Source organism: Acanthopagrus latus, chromosome 18, assembly GCF_904848185.1.
Source record: "Acanthopagrus latus isolate v.2019 chromosome 18, fAcaLat1.1, whole genome shotgun sequence".
Lineage (NCBI taxonomy): Eukaryota > Metazoa > Chordata > Actinopteri > Spariformes > Sparidae > Acanthopagrus > Acanthopagrus latus.
Genome location: NC_051056.1, coordinates 5,465,825 through 5,484,979, shown reverse-complemented (window position 1 = coordinate 5,484,979; position 19,155 = coordinate 5,465,825).

Sequence of the window (19,155 nt, the reverse complement as noted above, 5' to 3'; positions counted from 1 at the left end):
GAAACGACACAGTGAAGTTTTAAATCGGAAACTGACAACTTTTCCATATGACTTCCTTTCCTGGCAACATGGCTATTGTCTAAAGAAAGAATGTGAATCTGAAGTGTAACAATAAACCCTGTTCTGTATGTCATGTTGAGTCAGAGCAAACACCCAGTTGATTTATAATTAGGTCAACTGGGTGTAGAATGTCCAGTAGAATGAATGCCTATTTTGAACCATTGGTCCCCTAATGGAAAAAAAAAGGAAAAAAAAAGACATCATAATGGCAAATGTATCGTTTACTGTCTCAGAGAGTGCCTTCTGAGCCCACACGTTAAAGCAGTGTTCTCAGCAAAGTGACACAGATTGTTGTGATCAATACATCACCTCACAGCATGGTGCCTGCTGGAGAGAAATCAATGGATGCAGAGCCAGAGAACTCAAACTGTTAGCAGTAAAGGTAAATCATCAGTAAAGTCAACCATGCGTGTGGTTCCATTTCAGATCTCCTAACAGTCGGCATGATTGTATAGAAAAAAAAAAGTCCTCTCTCAGATTGGAACCAGAGTCTCATTTCCAAAATGTTGATGTCATTCACCGTAGATGCCAACTCCATCTAAACCTATCATTGGTGCGGATATAAGAGCGGCAGTGGACTCAGGTGCCTAGAAGTGATGCTTTTCAGCTTTTGGAACATTTAGAAGTAACTCATTTTTTTCACACCTACGCACATCTCAAAAACACAACACTTGCAGCTAGTTTTGCTTTTTATCAACATATTTCCAGCCAGGCTTCATGTCTATTTCCTGAGGGGAAAACGTGGCGATGGAGGGAATCATTGGTTTTCCATCACTTAGGCATCACTGATTAACTGTTTATAGGCTAATTGTGAAACTAAAAGTCTACTTTTCTAAGTTGAACTCTCTAAAAATCATTAAAAAAAAGTCAATTTGCTCTATGCTGAACAAGGATGTGCACACTTGTTTCTAATTTTCACATAAATGGTTTTTGGTGGTTGATGAAACTTTTGTAAAATTTGGAAAAAAGCATCAGACCCTGGACCATTTAAGGTGACTGGAAAATGTTGTTGGTAATGTTCCTAGACTAGTTGCTATTTTGCTTCAATTTCTTTTGTCTTTTTCTGTACATTTTGAATAAACTGTACTGTGTTTTCTTTTTCATTAGGTCAAAAGAAACAATATTTTTGTATTATTATGTTTTCACTTGGATGCCCACTCTTGTCATGCATTTTATTTTCAGTATTGTATATTATTTTCTTCAAAAATATGTTTGGAAGAGCAAAAAAGGATCTCTTAGTTGGTAAACATGCTAAGTAGCCACTACAGTCTTGTTAGCTAGGTTGGAGACTAGAAAAAAAAAAAATGTTATTCGCAGTTTTAAAAAAGAGATACGATTACCTTGTCTGATATTCTGTCTGCACACATTTTTTTCATTTCCTGGATCAGTTGGTATTTACACAGAGAAGGTTAATAAAAGCAAATGATTTTACACCTTTAAAAACATACGGTAGCTGTCAAGATGGTTTGCTGATGGTCAGAGGCATAAATTTAGTCCTCATCCTTTAGACACAAAGTTCAGCCAGTTTAGATGCTATTGTGATCTGTCCACACCTGCACTTTTATAAGGAGGTTGAGGTCCATGACCTGTCACACTTCACTTCCATCCTCATTTTAAACAGAGCTGTGCTCCACCTTAACGATTCTGGATTCTGGATGCCTGCTTCTTTCTAAAGCCACTCGTATCTCCAGTTTGGTCGCTCCATGCCAACACACAGTTGTGTTGGCGCTGACATGGATTAAACTAAAGTTCTGCGGCAGTGTAGGGGGGACAGACTGGAGAACCTGCAAAACAGAACATGTGTTTGGCTCTCACAGATGAGGTCAGCGTGCTGCAGACTCACTAGACCCCTCCGGCGTGGAGCTGAAACAGAGAGAGCTCTCTGGTCAGGAGCTAGCTGAGAGCAATAAATTGAACGAAAACGGAACCAACTCAAAGGGGAAACTATTCATCCCAGCCCCATAACTCTTCCTGCTCCTTTCCCCCCTATTATATTTTATGTCCGAGCTTTTTCGCACTGATTGCATTAGCAGGCCCCAAAGAGGCCTTGGAAGAACAAAGCCGTCATAGCTGGAATCAGACCCAGTTCAGAGGAGGAGGAGGAGTCTCAGGGTCTGGTGGGCGAAACATAGGACTTCATAATGAGGAAAGGCTCTAGTGTCATCTTGTAAATGACTTCTCAACACCATTTGCAGTGTTCAATGGATTTTAATGTTGTTTTTTTCATCTTTTTATCATCTGTGCCTGCTTTGTTCCTGTTTGGACCATGTTTTTGGTTAATCTAAGGTTTATGTTCTATTTTATGGTCCTTTTGTTTTACTGTCTGTAAATCTCTGTGTAATATTTTAAAGTGTTTTTATTATTGTGCTATCGTTTGTATTAATAGCATCAGCAGCACTTAGTGTAAACAGAAAATGTGGCTCCAGTAGTAATAGTACTCTGAATAATGGCAATGGGTGTACTGGCAATTGAACCCCCGTCACATTTGGTAAAAGTTTTTTTTTTCCGGGGATACAACATCTCACAATCGAATGTTTTAAATATACATACAGACCTTGAGATAACACGGGAGGAAATACAATGTTTACTATTTGTAGTAATAAAAGAAGTAGGTCCCAATGTTGGTCAGTAGAGCTCACCAAATATCCAAACATGAGGGGAACATTCCTCAAGAAGCACCATGACTGAATTGCAGTCCCAGATCATTAGACTCACAACCTAAATTCACAGCCACTGGCCTATTGCTTCTCTCCATGAATCCATAATCAAAACTTTGTATTCATGACTACATGAGAACGTTGTGCCGGTATGTGCGTCATTGTTTTGGCAACCCCGATGATGGCAAAGAGACACGCTTACGAAGCACAGTTTAAACTGAAAGCTGTCAGTTACGCGGTGGAACATGGGAATCGAGCAGCCGCGAGGGAATACAATATCAATGAATCCATGGTTCGCAAGTTGAGGAAGATGGAAAACGAGCTGCGACAGGTCGAGAAGACGCAGCTGAGTTTCCGCGGACACAAGGCGAGATGGCCCGAGTTGGAAGACCGACTCGAGCAATGGATTGCCGGTCAAAGGACAGCTGGAAGAAGCGTCTCTACAGTCACCATACGACTAAGGGCAGTAACGCTAGTGGAAGAAATGAAAATTGAACATTTTTCATGAAGCGGTGCCATCTTTCCATCCGGGCCAGGATTTCAATAAAGCACAACCAAACTCAGTTTTGCTCCCGCTGCCTTTTTAAATACTCACACTAGCATGCATGTTTTACCGGTGTGTTTTACCATGCCCGCGCCCTATGGTCCAGTGCGCCTTATGTATTTGTTAAATACAGAAAAAGCACCCGTAACTGAAACCGCGCCCTATAACCCGGTGCGCCCTATGGTCGTGAAAATACGGTAAGTCTGTACCTCACACTGAAAGACTCCACCAGACCAAACACAGTATTTAAGCCTAAATTATCGCCAGTAACCTGTACCACTCTGCCACAAACATGACCACCGTATAGTGGAATCTCAATACCAACAACCAACCAAAATCAAACACTTTAATGTCTCGAACAATAGGAGCAAGAATTTCACTAAAACCATGACGTTTAAAATCTTGTGCATGAAATAAGGTGCAAAGGTGTATGTTGGCCAAAAAAATTCCATTTGGAGAGAAATTTCTTAAGGTAGAATATATTGCACCCAATTTATGAATACCTCGCTTGGAGCCGAGAGGATTTGCAACTTCAGCGTCGTCATAGAACATTTGGCTCTGCACTGTGTGCTTTTCAGTTGAAAAAAGAGGGTGATTCTTCAGTAAAGATCCATCACACATTTCTCTGAGTCTTAATTTACCAGTTCCTGAGTTTTTCAATATTTTAGCAATATGCTGACTTTTGAATATTGACTCCAATGTCGATAACATTGGAACATACATGAATCTATCTTAAACGACTGTCTGATCATATGCTCCAGTCTTTTTATTTTTCTTTGTGTCAAATCTTGAGCCAATTATACTCAGCTGGTTCCACATTTTCCCACTTGTCTGATAAAAAGTGTGATCACTTGTATTCTGAATTAAGAACTGCGAAAGGATTCTCTAACTCCTCAAAACATGCGTCAACTTTTTTGCACATTTAAGTTTCTCTTTCATTACTAAATGCATGCTTAATGACAGTTATTTAGCATGCTGCTGGATATCTTGAACAATCTCTTCCATGGAATTCACCACAGAATTCACAACCTGCTGCCTTTAGATTAGAAATTACAACTGCCCAACTATTTACAAGGTCTGCTGAAGATAGTTCCGACTCAGCCTCTAAATTTTCAGGCACCACATCAACATCAGTCACATTCTGCAGGATCAAATGAACCACTTATATGGCATTTGTTCAGGTACTCTCTAAAGCCAGAAAAGCTACCAAAAGAAGGTGAGCGTCCCACTTGGCCACATTTAAGATAAAGAGTCTTACCAGTACAGAGACCCTAAATTACTTTAAGGTGCTTTACAAGGCTGTTTTGTCTACAATGGTTACTTTTACAAAGAAAGCACTTATTATTTTGATCTCAATGGATACTAATGCACCATTCTTGCTCCCAATTCTGCAACTCTGGGAGTTTCCTTTGTTGTTGTAAATGGTTGTCTGCACAAAAGTGAAAAAGTTGGTCAGGGAAGAACTGTATGACGTACCAAAGACATAATGGGCCTTAAAGAATTTGTCAAGGGCTTCCACTGAACCTGTCGCCTTACATGGAAGTGCATGTTTGTCAATCACAATGAAGAAGGCATGAGTGTTGCTTCTTGTGGGTCCCTAAGCAAGAAGGTAGGGCTGACTGCTTAGGGTGATGTTGTCTAGATGCTGCACTGGATCCAGCCTACAACAACACATTCAGACACACATTTGGGAGATTTGCTAACTGAGACATTTCTTCCCTCTGCAGTTTTTCTTTGAATGGTCCTCAATTGCCATGCAAGGTATCCCGAACGGCTCTCTGGTTTGTATTAATGTTCCTATGTAATTAAATACAGGCAGACTGACTATGCCATCAACATTTCTGAGAGCAATTATGAGTTTAATGTTGCAAACACCCTTTTACTTACATATCCATGTTGTGAATATGGGTCTTCCAGATATGGAAATACAGCAACTATCCCCTGTGCATACATCACTCTTATACTTTTAGGGGGAGATGTCGTAATGTATAAATTCAATGATGACCGTTGCTCAGTTGGCATTGGACATCACAATCAAAATAATCCAATACTAACAATGTTTCTTTGTAGCTTACACGTATGAGTCTTACCCATTTATTCCTGTCAACTCAGCAGCAAGTATGTTTATCATCTGTCTTCTGGTTGTCTTGTGTGATGTGTTCACCACCAGGCTTTGCTGTTTTGTCAGTCAACTTAAACTGAAATAAAATACGTAGTCAGAAAATGTTAAACCATAAGTAAGACTGCAAAATGACTACAAAAAAACACTCCACATCAAATGATACAACATTCAGATTAGACTTAAGAACAATGTCCACTACCCACTGCTTTTGCCTCATTGTTTAAATGGCATGGCCATTTAGGTTGACTTCCTTTGGCCATGGCTGCTTCTTCAGGAGGGTAAAGTTCAGAATGACAGTACCGTCAGATGTTGACAATAATGATGATAGTGACACACCTGTGCATTAAGGAATATGAACAAACCAGAAGCTAAGTTTATGCTCCTAAGTTTATGCTGCTATCCTTTAGCAGTATCCTGAAGGTTGTTGCTGTGGCTACTATCCTTTAGTAGTATCCTAAAGGCTATGGTAACAGTAGAAGTGGTGGTGGTGGTAGTAGTAGTAGTAAAGGTAGTTGTGGTAATAGTATTAGTTATATTAGTAGCAAATGCCATATACAGTAAATCTCAGTAATGGTAGCAGAAGTTGCAGTACTGGGCAATTGTAATGGCAAAGTATCAATACAGTGGCAGTAGTAGTTTTCAGCAGCCATATTGCCATAATTGCGGAGTTGCAGCTCTAGTTTTGAAATAACAGTAACTTTAATGGTGAACTAGGAGTTCTAGATGTGTGCGGTATTTCTAGCAGTATTTCAGCAGTATTTCTAGCAGAAATACCGCACATGTCAGGAGTGGCAGAGGACGCATTAAAAGTTTACTAAAACCAGAACATGATAAACTGCAGACAGATCCTGGATGATCATGTGTGCTGAGACTCTTCATTGCGTCATTGGATGGTTTGTAGCTCAGAGCTCAGCCAGCATCACAGGAACTGCATGAACCCAATCTGCAGCAGTAGCTTGAGACCAAATGGCACTCTGGAGATTAGAGCTTCAAAGTGCTGTTTGGGATTAAAAAAGTGAGGTCATAGCTTCTGGTGGAGGCTGTTTAGAGAAGTACAGGGTTGCTGCTGCCCCTTCATTCAGGGTTCAGTCTTATTTACTTCTCATTGTAGTGACTGTAATTCATTAAAACCTCAGGGTTCCTTTGCATCCCTCAGTGTCGTCATCTTGTTGCCGGGTTCATGGACGTTATCACCGGGCTTTGCTAAGAATGAATCATGGAAATTGCTGCAATTATCTCTCAACCAGGTCCTCTTCATGTTTACAACTTTTAAACCCATGTTTTTCCTCATTGCATTCATCCAAAGGAGAGGGAGAGGAAATATCAATATGGCTTGAATCAAGTCAGAGGATAAATTGTTCTTAATTGGTTACAGAAAGCGGTAACGCTTGGGGGGTACTGTGGGGAGTCAGCAGGGGCTGCAAACCAATGGTGACTCTTAACAGTGTTCAGTAAATTATGTATTATGTAAAAGGTGAAAGGTAAAAAAAACTAGCTCTTTCTGCTGCACAGAATATGACTGGGTCAATAAATATTTAACCTTAAGTGTCAAAATCAACAAGTGTTCATCTACGTTCTTTTGTCTTTAGTATGGTGACTGATACATTTTAACTGTGTTAAATTTGTGGGGTTTCTTAAATTAAATGAGCTCTGAAAATGAGCTGAACTCTGCTCCAAAGGGGGAATCGTTGATGTGTCGACAGGCTGTTACTTCCAAAACCCAAATAGTCTGGAAAAGGTCTCATTTAACAGAAAGGAAAACTGAAGTTATTCCAAAATGTACACTCTCCATTGAGTTTTTGGCCTTAAATATTATGATTACGTAAAATGGTCATGTTCGGTCCTTTGGAGGAATTACTTTGTTTTTGAGCAACAGCAAATAAATGGGCTTTAAGTCCAATGGGTGTCTTTACTTCAATGATTGCAGCATCACCTGTAGCTTCTTTCAGTTCATTATTTTAGATATTTAGACTTGTATCTCAACAATTTGATCTGCTTTCATCAACCTCTTTTACTAATACTTTGAATTTCAATGGTATATCATTGATGATTTTACCTTTTGTTCCGGTGCCTATGTCCATCCCAAGCTAGTGTTTTCTGTCCTTTATAACACTAGCATTTTGAAACAGCTGTATTTTGGTTAGGTTTAGGAAAATATCATGGTTTTGGGTTACATGTATGTTGGTTATATCAGTTAAGTTACACACAAAAGTTGGTGTGTTTTGCAAATACTTTAAACATATAATTTGAATTTTGCTGATTTATCAATGGTGATGTAACAGTTCAAAAGGTCTCCCGATGGAAACAAAAGAAATACTTAGTGCTCAGGATAATGCAATTAAAAGACATTGTTTGGTGTCTCAGTGCAGTTGAAAAATAACTGTAATGGAAATTAAATACCATGTTGATGGTGGATGGATTCAGTTGATACAGCATAACAATAAGATGCATTTGAATACTGGGGAAAAACAGGTAATAATCCATATTTCTCTGTTAATTAATAAAAGGTCCACTGTAAGGACAGAGAATCTTGTATATATTTTTAAATGGCTTAATCTATCATTAAAAAGATAAATGTGAGTAATCAGTCTTGATGTGATTTCAGCAGGTATTATAATAATTGCCACATGATACATGATGCTTCTTTTGTTTGTCTGAGAATTTACTCCTGGTTTATTGACGGTTTCATAAAGAAAGGTTTCAGTTATGTTGTAACGTGAGCCAAAATATAGCATATTTCATCACTGTTTCCACTACTGTAAGGCAATGCTACAAAAGTAAAGAAAACAAAGGATTAAATACCGTATACTTTAGATCTCATCTTCACTTATTATACCAGAATGAAATGTTCAGCATATGAAACAAAAATGTCCAGTAAAACACCATGTGTTCCTTTCCTGGACAGCTTATACAGAAAATTTATTGGCACATTTAAATTGAACAATTGGATTGTATTTCTGCCAGAGGAGAGAATTTAAATGTCTGCTTCACCTCAGTGACAGAGGTTGTGATTATTTGGTACAGAGCGTCTAAAAAAGCCATATAATTATTTTAAAAAGAGGTAATATTCTCTAAACCAAACGTTTAGTGTCTTATTTTTAAAAAGACATCTTTCAACAATAGCTAATTTGTCAACTTTGACAAGCCAACTAGCTCAACAGTGGTTTTCTTTATTTATTATCATCTCAATAACAAACCATTAACAGGACATATTTCACATGAGACCACATGGAACCACATTCTAGCAAACCACAAGACGAAATCTATAATTTTAGCTTTGTGTTGATGTGTTTAGATAATTGGATATGGAATATTGTGCTTTCCAGCCAAATGGTAACCGGAGTCGGGTTTCTAAAAACAAAGGCCCTGCAATGGAGAGCTGGACTGCTGTGTAGCACCATAGGTTTGGGACGCTAATTTAATTTTCACTGCCCACTTGCCTTGTAATGGCAAAGTTTTCTTTTTGGAATAAAAACTTGCCAATGCTGCAAAACATAGAGCTCTGCTCATGCTGCTCCAGGACTTATGTTTATGTACTTGGAAGCCTTTGTGAGCTGAGCCCATTCTACCTGCAACTGGGAAGCTATATGAATGTGAATCTCCCAAATTGTTTTTCCATCTCTCCGAGTATACAAAGTTGCATTTTCATCCACTATGACTTGCTTCACGCCTAAATCCAATACATAAATGTGACTATACAGTTGTGATTTAAGAAAATCTGAATTTATATCAGCTTTGTGGTCTGCTCTGCTTCAATGCTGAGCCGACCCAAGAATGTTAGTGTTTTTGTAATTTTCTTTGCCAGTTCACTCACTTCCAAACCCCAGTTAAATAAGCTTTTTTCTTAGATTGCCATCATCACTGTCTGAATTGTTTTGATACTTTCACACATCTGTTGTTTTAATAAGATTTAAAAAAAAAAAAAAAAAAGTAATGAATAATTGAAATGTATGATTTGCTTCAGATCTGATATGTGCTGAAAACTAGCAATTGGGGATTTTCAGCGTTTTTCCACTTTCAGAATGACCAAATTCATTTATTAGCAAGAGTATCAAATTCAAATGTTTGAACTGGTCATCTGGTGGAGCAATAAGCAATATCCCCCAAGTGTCAGTAAAATTAGCGCCTGCAAGTGACTTTTACAAGGTCATTTCACAGTGGCACCTCCAGCCAGTCCACACGATAACAAGATACTGAAGGTGGCTTGTTTCACAGTGATCTCATGTTTAGCTCCATCCCAAGTAACAAGATAATTGGAGCAATGAATGTGGCAGGAGAGGGACTGCACTGGAGACCAGGCCATTTGAATTACTGAATCATCCATGATACGTCCTGGCTGCGGACTCAACTGTAAATAAATGCCAGAGCACACCCTGCTGAATCTGGCTGCAAGTGTGATTAGCTCTGGCGGCTAAATAAAGGGTATGTTGGCTCACAGAAGTGCCGGAAAGCTGCTTTTTTTTTCCAAGGACAGCATATCCCCACACCTCACATGTGGATTTGAGATGTCTAATACTCATGAGCTGATTTGTACTACTGTTTCTTTTGCACACAGCGTTTTGGATGAGTGATGATCTGTCTCCTGTCTCCGACTTTACACGTGAAAAACAAGTGCAGCAGTGTTTGAGAAATGGGAAAATCTTGAGAGGGCCTCATGTAGTGAAAAGTGTGCTGATTTGCCGCATTATGAAAATGCATGTGGATTCTAATGATTTCGGCCAAAGCAATTATCATTACATTAAACTATGTAGGTTTTTAAATTGCAGCCAAAAATGGTGTGTTGATAAAAGTTTGCCACTCTTGATATTTAGAAAGTCTTTAGAAAGAGATGTGGAGGTTATTTATCATTTACCATATACTGTATACTCACTACTACTGTATGGCAGTTGATTCATGTCCTGATGCTAACAGAGAGTAAACAATAGTTTAAGCTTTTTATTTAACATTTTAAGCACATCACATCCACAGTTTAATCCCCTTAATTTGGCTCTCTGGGGGATTGAAGACAAAGCAGCAACTTACCAGGGGAGCTTGTGAAACTGGAACATTAGCTAAAGTTAGCTTTCGTTTGCTGTAAAAATGTTATTTTAGCTGTAAAGTTATGTATCCTGAGATACAGCGTTCACAAGAAGAGTCCATATGAAGGACTTTTGTGGTACGTGCAACCTGAAACATTTCTGAAAACTCCTAGTTTGTGAGTTGTGACATGTTCGTAATGTTTTAGGAGAGGGCAGTGTAAATGTAAGTTCATTTTTCATGGGTGGTAAGTGGGCAAATTATTGATATTCATCTTCATCTTATTTTATGCCTTGTTGCATTTTTTTGGACAGACTGCAAATGCCCATACATAGAAAAGAAGTGTGTTGTTGGTCTGGACCTAAGGACTTGGTGGTGAGCTTCATATCCAGGGAGGCTGTCTCTTGCTCTGATTCTGAAAATGTGTATATTGTCTGATACAGAGACTTTGAGTTCATTTTTTTTCTACCCGTTACGATTCTGACACCCGACTTTTTAGTATCTGCTGAAACAGGCCACGGATCCAAAACTATTTCCATCTAAAAATGTGTGTATGTCTCATTTGTTATTGCCAGCTGTAAACCACTAGCTCTGTACGATTGTTACTTTCTGTTACACAAGTCACTTGCTGTTTATGGATATCAGTTACTCTTGCTGTTCGAGATCCTGCTGGATAAAGCAGCGGGGTCCTGTTTTTCTAACAAATAAATGATGTGGGATGAGATTGGTGCATAGTTTTGGACATTTACCAATACCAATTCCAACATTTTGGCCTTTGTAAGAGGATTTTCTGACACTGGCATCAGTATTGGAACAACCAAAATATAGTTTAACTCACCTGCTTTTTTTTTTTTTACTTTTATCTGAAAAGTTTCCAGCACAAGTTCTTTTACTTTGGTAAAATATTTTATTCCATACTCTTTTCCATCCCCTCCATTGTATAATGGGAGCAAAAGTAAATGAGTCTGATTTTTCTAAATACAGATACAATTCTTCGAAGTTGATTTCATGTAAATAATCAAAATCAGATATACTTTCTCATTCATCTTATATTCAAACCATAGAATTTTAGAATTTCTGTATTTCAACTGAAAACTAAACAAGTTATGTCTAATGTTAAATGTAATAGAATTATGTTATTATTTTGCGGTGCTTTGCTGATTCAGTTAAAATATTGTTCTCTGTGAATAGAAGCAGTGACCCCCCCCCCCACCACCACCACCACCACCACCACCACCCTAGAAAAGTACCAATGGGTTCCTTTGACCTCCTTCAGGACAGTCCTGGTTTGAACACCATCCATCACCTCTGTATTTCAAACATTATTGTCAGGTATTTGCATGCAGCTTAAGATAAAATAAAAGTTATCCAACATTGAAAACAACCAAAAGCCAATACTGTTAAATCTTTTCCGATGTAATAACTCTGGCAGGTAAACCACAATCACTGGAAACACTATTTTATCCTAAAAGCTGATAAAATACTGAATGTGACCTGTCAATTTTGAGATTTACTGGCATCTCTGCGCTGTTGAAGAAAGATATCTGTTTCCATTCCTGATCTCAAGGATTCTGGAGTTTGTATTTGATGGCTCATGTTGTTGCTTTGGGGCTCCTTGTAATGGTGGCCACGGAGGGCTTACAGCAATCTGTGTGCAGGATTCAGACTGCCTTAGAGATATGCCTCTTCCAAGAAGATTTTTTTTATTTTTTTTATTTTTTTTATTTATGTTAACGGAAGGTTTACTCTCAGTGTTGATACCATAAAACATATTTTTCTTTGTGTAAGTGTGTCTTGGCTGCAAACTAAGGTTCACCTGTAGGTAAAAGATGACTGAAACCAGACGGTGCTTCCTTGTATGTTTTGATTTGTACTGGCAGCGTTTTTTACTTTGCAGACAAAATTCCATCCAAAATCAATATCAAACCAGGATGGTTCAGATTGGGTGTGCATCATTACCACCATTACAAAAAAATAAATAAAAAGGAAAACTAATAAGATTTGGTGAATTTTAACCATGAGTTCTTACATGTTGCCTCCCCATTTTTATGGCGTTTCAAAAGTTGAGCCTGAAAATCATAAAAATATCTTTCACTCCATTCCTTCTCTAACTTGATGATTAAGCTCCTTCCAGCTCTATTTGTCAGGTTTTAGCGCCTAAACCCCACTTGGTTTTATTGTTTCAGCTAGGACTGCAGCCATGGATTGAAATATCAACGGCACAGAGAGAGAACAAGAGCTGAGCTAACATACAAAGAAGTAAAATGAGCAGATGGGACGTAGAGAATAACGAAACCTGGAGAGATGCTTAGAGCTGCTGTCCAAATCAAACAGACACTTTGCCAGTGCTCCAACCTCAGTTAGACATCCATCATTGAAAGGGGACATTATTATGAACATGTTTTGTTCCATAGATTGCCTATTAAAGTCCAGGCAGAGTTGGACCATGTTTGTCTTTAGAAAATCAGGGGTTTCACCTTCATTCTTAAAGCTTCCCCAGTTATTCCTGGGAGAGAGGATTTCTGCCTCAAGCTAGGTGTTAGTCTTTTTACTAGAAAATAAGACATCATTAAATTAATCTTAAATTGTCCTCTTAAAATTGGACCTTTGGGGTTCTGAGGGAACATGAAACATCTCATGATGGCTATTGAGTGTTATGCTTCACTTTCTAGCTGATCTTTTCATAGAAAATATAGTTTTTCCAGTAAAAGCAAATGGACGGACGTAATCCTTGTTTTTTTTAAAAAGTTATCCTGTCCATAGTTATTATTCACTGGAGACCAATCACACCAATATCCATTACAATCAGAGGATTTGCTGAGAGGCTGAACTAAAGTTTAATTTGATTCATTAAATTAATCTGCATAATCAACCAGTACATCATCTGGATGTTGACTTCTGACACGGAGGCCAAATAGACCATATTCACATGGTGGCCATTATCCTCTGATGTCATGCTCAGGTTGGAAAGCTCAGATGTCCTGTTTCAGTGTTCCATATTAAAAGTCATGAACAGAGAAACTTAGAAAACGTTATTTCACCGATAAATAATTGATCAGCAACCAAAAACATAATTATTAGTGACATATCAGTGAGACCTGGGACGTATCTCAAGGTTAAACAACATATTTGATGATTCCAACTGTTACATCATAGGCAACTGGACTTGTTTCAGTTTCTTGAAGACATTTCTGTGACAAAGTGGGTCAGAGATAACATTTTTTTTTTTTTGTACAGCTAATTACATGATGGGATATTATCCTGAAATATAGGGTTTGGTATGTCCTCCCTCAGGAAGTGTCAAGACAAAGCCAGCTTTGTACTGACACTCGTTACTGAAGCAGTCCGATGTGAAGTGGTTAGCACACACACAAAAGCTAACTGGAAGTGTAGCCCGCATGTTGTCATTAAAAATGAAATGCAACCTGGGCTGCGGAGACGATGCAGGACTCATTTGCTTTCCTCATTCTGGGAGTTGGCAGGCTCAGGGATGACCAGTTTATATATGTAGAGACCAGAGAAAACATGTTTTTCATGATATGGGACGTTTAACATGTGAGTTATTTTCCAACTTATTTTTTGTCTTGTTTTCTAATTTGCGTAAGTTACACGTGTAGTGGAGAGATACAATTTCACCAGTGGGAAGTCAAGATGTCTGCTGAGCTGCCTGCCTTTCACCGTCCTTGCCATTCCAATCACACTATTTTACAGTTTCACTTCTCATCCAAGAGGCTTCTTCAGTTCTCACTAACTGGAGGGGAGTTGCAGGCTTTTAAACTCTGTGTGGGAGTGTCCTTACAGAGTCTATAAGAACACAGGTGAGCTCTGAGTTTCAGAGTCGTTAGGGTCACTTGTGGGTCGGTGCCTCGACTGACCTTCATGTGGGTTGCAAGGGCTAGGTGAGCCCAGGTATGAATGGTTGTTAAGCTGTCTCGGGGGATAACTCAGTACTGCATTGTAGGTGGATGATAGTAGTGTCATAGACCTACTCCTCTGTTCAAAGACAGTTGTTACAGGTTGACATAGATGGAGTCTTTCACTCCTCTTTCAAACCCTCTGTCTTATCCTGCAAACATTTTTATATTGTACTTCTTTACTTCGAATGATTTTCTCCCTTTAGATATAAGTGGACTGTAGTGCATTACTGAGTAAAAGTCCATTTGACATGTACCATTGATTTCCTATAAATAGAATGATGTGTATGATATTTGATGGTGTACTGCATTTGTTAGCTTGTGCTAAACAGAGATGCTGAATGCTGAAAAAAAAAGTACTTGTGCTGGAAAGTTTTTGTTTTTTGTTTTTTGTTTTTTTTTTTTCCGACTTTCATCATTCAGAGCATTTGAAGAACACGATAAAAAGTTTCTTACCATCAACCCACTGTTTACTTTCATCAGGTGAATTTTCCCTGTTGGAAAAATATTTTTCCAGAAATCCGACAGCAAATGACTGCACACTTTGGCGAAGCAATGCATTGCTAACGTCAGTATTCTCACATGATGCAATGGGACATTTCAGTCTGGACCAAAATGGTGGACTGACCATTGATTAACATAGTTCAAGGACCTCTCTTCTGTGGCCTTCACTTAACACGAGGGAGCCGTCATTATTTTACTGCACAACAACTGGAGTAGCAGCCTCCTGGCGGTCAGTGTAAATCCAGACTCACAACAACATCCAAACATTTCTCCGAAGTGTCAGCAATCTGACGAACAGCATTCTTAGAGTCTGGAAAGTAAATTTTGACCCGGTGGATGATCATCTGCATAGAATAAGTCTCTCTCCGGGTCCCTTGGCGTCATCTCAAACCAACTTCACTTGACGAAGAGCCAGATTTTCTTTTTTAATATCTGGAGCGCTTGACACACAGCTGCAAACACAGATACAGACACACATGCATTATGTATTCTGGAGTACTCATTAGTGAGTGTTTGGGTTCAGAGGCAGTGAGTCATATTTGCATTACATGCACATGCACACACTCGCACACATCCACAGACAGTCACTGGCCTTTCTCAAAATGTTATGGTGACCATGTGTGAATGAGGTAATTACACAGTCATTCACGATGATAATGCTCTACGGCTCATTTGACTCTCATTACAAACCATTTCCAGTCAACTCAGCTGCTGGTGTAAACCCTTCCTACACCTTTTACAAACTCAAACATCATCCCACTAAACGGGCAGAAAAAGATAGTGTGCAGTAATTGGTAAAATAAGAGAGGATCATCCCAGCTGCAACATATCAGCCCCTTATTTTTTTGTATTTCCCCTGAGGAGTTTGATGATGAGGATGTCTTTTAGCAGGGCCTCAATCATAGAGCAATACGGCCCGGACAACATCCTGTATTATTCATGTAATCTGAAAGGTCTGTATCTTTCCAGAAGAAAAACGTCATCCTCTAAAGTTTAACTGTACACACAGTTTCTCAGCCTTCTTAGTTTACATTTTATAAACTAAAGTTTAGGCGTTTGGGTTGTGTTCCAGTGTCGACATCAGCATGGAGAGCTTCATGGTCTCACTAAAAGCCTCGCACTTCAACATGTCAGCTGATGGATTGACTGTGGTTGGGATTGAAACTATAGCTACTGCCTAAACAAGTAACACTACGGAGGCATTTCCCAATTTCCCACAAAGATTGATAAAAGTACTTCTTCTATCTTAGAGCTCGCACTTTTAGGTCACTGTTTTTGTTTTTTTGTTTTTTTTTGCGTCTTCATATTTTATTCCCTTAATTTTCTTATATTAGAAGCATATTTTGAGCTGCTTTTGTTTACTATAAACAGTGGTGAACATGGCTAAAGCAACCACATAAGATTTGTGTGATAAAATCTGGTGCAAATCTTTGGGAGGCCATCGTTGACATGTGAAATCAGAGCCTAGAACAACCAGACAGCTCATACTAAACAAAGGTCATCACTGCTGTCAAAGAAAATATCAAAGATATTGAGGAATACTCAATACCGATTCACTTTCTTTCCAACAGTTAATGGACACTCACGTCTGTTTGATTAGTATTAAGCATTAAGCAGAAGTTAGGATTATATTAGTTAAGTTTATCCTTTCTTGGCAGAGAGTTGTGAGCATAGTCATGCTTGTTATTTCCACCTTCTTTCAGTCATAATGCTAAGCTAACAGAATGAGCTCCACATTCACTATTGAAAACATTATTAAAATTATTCTCCATTTCTATTAGCCTTACTATATATTGTTTTGAAAGTGTTAATGTGAACATTTTAACATTTTAATGGTATTTTGTGGTGCTTTCTTATTGTGCTAGACACTTTATATTGGAGAATTGAATGTGCTGAAGCTACAACAAAATTAACTTTACCTCCACATTTCCTGTTTTTCTATGAGCATGTACAATTTGGTGTTGACCTTAAATCTGGTGAGTTTAAATTATGGTTAAGCGACTATGGGTGGTTTAAAATGTAGACTGTTAGTTGGCTCTATCAAGTTTTATACTGGATGAGACACTGAATTAAAGCGGACTATGGCAGAGGTATACACCATTCTAGTTGTGTTGTCATTTGCTGACCCATATCTCTCAGGTAGACTGTGTAAGTCTTAAGTAAGTAAGTGGTAACATGAGTTTTAAATGTGTGTCTAACAACAGTAGTCCACATGTACACAACACAAAGAGCAGGTCTAAACCTTTCTTGATCAAGAGCTGAGGAGCTATACAGACTCTTACTCATCAGGATTGTTGGACGATAAATTAAATGTTCATAAATACAAAACAAAACAATTAAAAAAATGTTGAGTCAAACCAGATAAACTGAGCTCTGTTCATTTTGCCTTGATCTATCACATCACAGTTCATCCGACTGAAGCATGACTGAGCTGCCACAGTGTCCCTGTCTGGTGAGACACGCCCTCAGAAACAGCTTCCCTCACTTCACTCATCCCCCGAGCTTCATATCTTCCCCATATGGGACAGATTGAGTTGTGACCACAGCTCCTCTCTCTCATCCTGAATCAAGGCTGCAGAAATCAGCCTCCCTTTCACGCTTTCCTGAGGCCACACAACAAGACGGGAAGGCACTGATTCAGCGGCAGATTCCCTCTCCGCACCACTGAGGTCGGATGTAAATCCCCCTGAGGTCAGAGGTCAAGTGTTTTCATCATCTCCGTGGCTATTATTTTACCTGTCATTATCAGCTGCAAAATATCTTCGCTCAGACAGGAAATGGGTGTGGATGCAAGTGAGGAAGTGAAGAGATATGTGTCTTGTATAGCTTGTTGCCCTGCAGCTGTGGTTTGGGTCTCTTTCCCCCCTCAGGACCTCACACAAGCCAGTGCATGTCCATCCAGCAAGTCTTCACTGTCTCCAACTGTAAAGGAAGCAGCTGGGTTTCATCCTCGTAACCACCGTTGGCAAGACTGAGTGACCATCAGCGGGTCCAATGCGCAAACTTCCCTGTCCTCTAACCACAGCTGCTCCGATTTTTGATAAGCTCAGCAGTTGAGTGCTATTTATTATATCCCAGACTTTGCTTCCCAGAGAAATCACTCCCATTCTTGTATCATATCCTAAGAGAAGAGCCAGAACACATTAGCCTCATTGTAATCCAATCCAAGTGTAGCACGTTAGTGCTGATAGAGAGCAGTAAAGCAGGGATTCCACCAATCTCGGACGGGGCCTGCTCGTTTATATTTATTAGCTGACACCTAAGTATCACTGTGGTTTGGAAATGTTTATTATTACGAATTGAAGGCTCACACATTTCAATAGTCTAGGCTACTGCTCTCCCACACATATCAAGGATGTTCCTGTACAACATGGATGAGATGAGCAGATAACAGATAATGTCCTGATTAACTTGATACAATGTGAACGTAATCTTCCCTCCTTGGATATTAAGATCCAAGAAATATTTGTTTCTGTTGCATAGCAGCTAACGACTTTAAGAAACCTGCCAGAGATATTAGAACTGGTGACTAGGCGTGGTGCTCAGATTTCTGGACCTAAACTCCCTTTATGGCCTGCAAGCAAAAAATGTAATGATGAATGGTTTTACGTATGTCTTCTTTCATATAATTATACGTTATCGCATTGTAACGGCTGATTGTCTGTCGGCTTAACATGTTGTTTGGATTGATTGCTTGCAATGTGCGTCTACCCGTTTTAATCACTATGGTGCAGCTGCAAACAGGCTTTGAAAACCAAGAAAGGTGATACGATTCAAACATTAGACATTTAACTCAGATTTGTTGTGTTGCACTAATCAAGACTGAGCTGTCAAAATAAACTGTGGGGAAAACCAAGCATTTTAAAGCCTCATTTTGTGGCAAAGTTACAAAACTTTTTGTGCGTCATTTTGTTTTATTTTATTTTTATCATATATGACTGCTGATCCTATACATTCAATTCTTATGTCCTGGTGAATTGAAAGTGAAGTTATGGCTCTCTTCCCCATTCATTTAGATAGAGGCCTTGACTTGATGACCTGAAATAATTGCCTGGTGACATTGCCAAGATGAATGCCAAGTGGCAAAAACATGCTTTTCACCTCCCATCATTATTTTATGTTTTATTAATTGTACTGGTGTTTAAATATCTAATCAGTCAAAAGTAAAAAATGACACAAGTGATCAAATAAAAGTTGAGGCCGATGAGAGTCAAGGAATGTTTTTTGAGTGTTTTTTTACCCTTCATACGATGTCGCTGGATGAAGAGCCAGATAGATAACCATACAGAACCAGAGCAAAATGGATTGTGACCTGCTGTGGCACTGTAACAACTCAGC